Source organism: Bison bison, unplaced genomic scaffold (assembly GCF_000754665.1).
Source record: "Bison bison bison isolate TAMUID 2011002044 unplaced genomic scaffold, Bison_UMD1.0 scf7180017864468, whole genome shotgun sequence".
Classification (NCBI taxonomy): domain Eukaryota; kingdom Metazoa; phylum Chordata; class Mammalia; order Artiodactyla; family Bovidae; genus Bison; species Bison bison.
The window spans coordinates 1,255,677-1,259,972 of NW_011495029.1; positions in this window are offsets into that span (position 1 = coordinate 1,255,677).

Consider the following 4,296-nt stretch of genomic DNA (forward strand, 5'->3'; position numbering starts at 1 on the left):
ATGGCTTTGACCCCCCGTACTGATCCTAGGTGCAGCGCTAAGCACTTGTCACCTATTCTCACTGTTCTCACCTGAATCCTCTCCACTACCCTCTCACAAAACTCCACAAGCCACAGTTTCTTTGTCATTAAAACAGAATGATAACATGGACGAGAATTTATATGAGGGTGAAATGAAAACATGGCGGCCACCGTTATTTCTGGGTTTGTTGTTGAAACCCATTTCCACCCCCAGAAGACTTCAGACCTGAGCATGACATGGACCCTTCCAACCAGGCCGCTTGCAAAGGGTTGAATGGAGGAGCTGGAGGAGCTGAGGTTGTCCCGGCTGAGGCTGGGGAGGAACAAGCAACCCAGCCAAGGGTCCAGAGTGTCCTGGCGCCTTTGCATCTCGGAGAGCCACAGCCAAGTCCCGGGACCGCCTTTCATGGGGGACGGGCGTGTGCCTCAGGGTTTGCTGAGTACCTACTGTATGCCGTTGGCATTCAGGCATCCATTTTACACACATGGAACTCAGGCTCCCAGAGGCAGAGCAACTTGCCTGAGGTCTCAAGGGCAGGGAGATAACCCAGATAACCTGGGGCCAAAGCCCCCTCACCACCTCCTGCCTGTGGAGGCCCTGGTGATGGCTTTGACGCTGTGGCCTCCCCACCTTCCTCCTCTTATTTCTCTTTGGAATCGCTTCTCCAAAAGTTCATTTTGAGACAAATCGATTTCCAAGCTGCTTGGAGATGCAATTGGGTTTTTCATTTTGAAGAAATGATGGTTGAGGAGAAGTTCGGACCCTTAATCACCATGGAAGGCCACGGAAATAAAGAATTCCCCTCTCTTGGCCAGAGACAGTGGGGCCTGTGTGCCCAGTTCTCCGGGACAGCAGAAAAAAGGTGTGCATGGGAGGGCATGGATACTGGACACGCACATGTGCACATTAGCACACATATAAACCACACACAGTCACACACGCAACACACAAACATGCATGCATATGCACACATACACACGATCCACACTCAGTGAACTGCCTGCATCCACACTCAGGGAGCCCCAGCCACCTCCCTGCAAACCCCTCAGCAGGGCAGGGAGGGTCATGGTTGGACCACCTCCATCCCGCAGCACTTCAGAGCATTCTGCTCTGGGACCAACCTCACTGTTGTTATTTCTGGGATGGACTGGCTTCCTTACGTCTTCCAGAGGTTCATTCCAGATCTGAAGCTGCAGGTATGCAAAATCAGACATCACCACCTCATTCATTAACATTCATGGGCTCCCTATTACCTGACTGAACAAAGATCACAACCACATCCATGGGCATAAAAACCCTCACCTTCTGGCACTGAAGCACACATGCTCTCGATATCACACCTCCCTCGGCAGACCCTGACCGACCAGGCAGTTTCTGTGTCTGCAACTGTGGCCTCCATGTTGTGGATGAACACAGAGCTCAGAGAGGCTGAGGGGTTCACCCAAGGTTGCACAGCTGGTAGGTGGCCGTACACACACACACACACACACACACACACACGTCACTGGGCCTCCAATCTACGTTATCATCCCATTCTTTTGCATCTGGAAGATTTCAAAGGTTTCTGTCTGAAGATGCATTGTGTCTGGAAAGGTGTAATATCTGATACTCTAAGGCCAGGGACCCCCAAATTCCTTAAACCTGGGACCAGGAGAAACCCTAAATTTCATCTAGTCCAACTCCTCTGATATTCAAACTCCCTTCACAATATCCTTGCCTAGGGCCATTGGGCCTGTACTAGCACCACCGCCCACCCCCTACTTCCCCTGCCAGGCCTGGGGAGCTCACTCCTACTGGCTTCCTCCCAGCTCCTATGAAGGTTGAGGACCCTCTCATGCTGAGCTGAATGCTGGCTGTCAGGGCCTCTCCCACTTTGGGTCCTGGGTCTCTTCCCTGGGACGCCAAACCCTCTCCTTTTGTGGCTGCTGCCAGGCTCAGAGGACTCATAGAGGTTTCCCAGATCACTCCCACCCCCCATACACACACACGTACACACTCACACGTGTGAAGCAGGGGCCATCCCTTGAGGTGGATAGCCCCTGGGGACACCGTGCAGAGAGAGGGGGATCCTGGGGGTGATAGACATAGGGCCCTGTTTTGAGGGTGGAAGGGATGAAGGGCTTCAGGAAACAAGAGGGGGGCACAGATGAGCACAAGTGCCCTGATAGAAGAGGCAGGAACATTCCTGGAGAGTCCCAGCCCATCTTCTGGGCGTCTTTCATTAAGGACAGGTTGCCCCAGGGAGCGACACTCAGGGACCTTCCCTAGGCCCTCCTTCTGCCTGCAGCCCCAGGTTCGCCCATCAGCCAAGGGCACCTGGGGTGGGGACAGGGAGGGGATGCAAAGTCAGACCCTTTGGGAGGTGAGGCCACACTGGGGATGGGGAGGATCCCGGCCACTTGGTGGGACATGAAGTGATCGGGGGTGATCCGCCTTGTTCCTGGGACTCATGGTGTCCACACCTCTTATTTATTTACCCACTGGCTTACTTCCCTTTTGTTGTGCATTTCCTACATGCTGAGGGCTTTACACCATCAGTCAGTCCCTAAGTATCTGTTTTTTTCTTAATTTATTCTGAGTTGCACCAGGTCTTTGTTGCTGCTAGGCTTTCTCTAGTTGCAGCGAGCAGGGACTACTCTACGTTGAGGTGCACAGGCTTCTTGTCGCAGGTGTTGCACAGCACGGGCTCTAGGTGCACAGGCTTCATGAGCTGCAGATGGTGGGCTCTACTGCGCAGACTCAGTAGTTGTGATGCACGGGCTTAGCTGCTCCATGGCATGTGGAATCTTGCTGGACCAGGGATCCAACCTGTGTCCCCTGAATTGGCAGGCGGATTCTTAACCACTTCGCTGCCAGAGAAGTCGCCCAGATATCTGTTGAGCACCTACTGTGTGCCTGTGTGCCAGGCATTGGCCTGGGCTGGGTGGATGACTCCGGCGGGCAGCCCTGGGTCTCTGGCTCCCCCACAGCAGTGTGATGACCTCGAAAAGACCAAGCCCTGACCATTAAGGAGGTCCGGGTATAGGCCCCCAGCCCCGCCACTCCGAGCTTGTGGGATTGGAGATGAGTTACTTTGTCTCTTTGGGCCTTGTGGTGGGTGGAGCCAGGAGCTGTGGTTTGTGAGGGGCAGGCCCTGACCGGTGGATGGACAGGGAGCCCTGCCCTGGACTCCCCCAGTGGGGCGGGCAGTAGAGAGGTGCCAGCACACAAGGCATGGCCCTAGGGACCAGCCAGGCCGCTGGCCCAGATTCCCTGCACCTGCCCCAGTTTGACGGACCGGTCTATTTCTGCTCAAGGATGTTTGGAGGTTCCTGAGAAGCATGCGGGGTCTGGGGGAGGGCAGGGGACGGGGATGGTGGTGTGGAGGGCTTCCCCCCTCTCCCCAGCTCCAGCCTCAACTCCATCTTAGACCCACACCCTGACTCCCCTGGCACCCACTCCTCCCTCTGTAGGAAGAAGCCCCTGAGGGTCCTGGGATTCAAGGGGCTGAAAGAGAGCCCCCAGCTCTGCCCACACTGAGGAGCATTTTGAAGCAGACCCAGGTCCCCTACTGTGCCGCTCCTCCCCTCCTTGTTGCCCTCCCCCTCCGCACTTCAGGTCTCTCTCTGGGCCCATCTGCCTTCCTTCCCTCGGATGGCACCCCAGAAGGGCTGAGCGTGTGTGATAACAGAGCCCACAGTCCTGTTATTAGCTCTAATTACCCCAATCAGCATCGTGGGGGATGGAGGGCGCAGCTCTGGCGCCCACCCCAGTCACCAGCCCAGAGTCAGAAATGCCAATCAGCCTGCTCTACGCAGGGGGCAGGCGCCAGTGCCCAGCAATTTCCCATGTGCCAGGGGCTACTTGACCCCTGAGACAGTCCCCTCTCACCTCCAATGGCCCCGGAAGCCCCCTTCCTTCCCCTTAGGATTCTCTCTCCCTCCTGCAGCCCGAGAGGCAGGAAACCAGGAGACCAGGACTCTTTTCATCCTGCCTTCTGCACTCCCGCTCCAGTGGCTGTGTGACCCCGGGTAACTCATTTCTCCTCTCTGGGCAGGTTTCCTCCTTCCTTAAACCAGGAGGTGGCATTTCTTGCCTCCCTTCCAGCTGCATCATCCTGCCAAACTCTCCTCCCCGGCAGCCACCAGTGTCAATGTCCACCTGCCTGTCCCGAGGGGTCGGCTGCTTCCTCTGCCCTCCTTCCTACACGTCTCCCCTGTCTCCCACTCACCTCCACACCCCTTCCCTTCTTTCCCACCTCCCCCCTCTCTCTACCCCAATTCTGTCCCTCTCCTC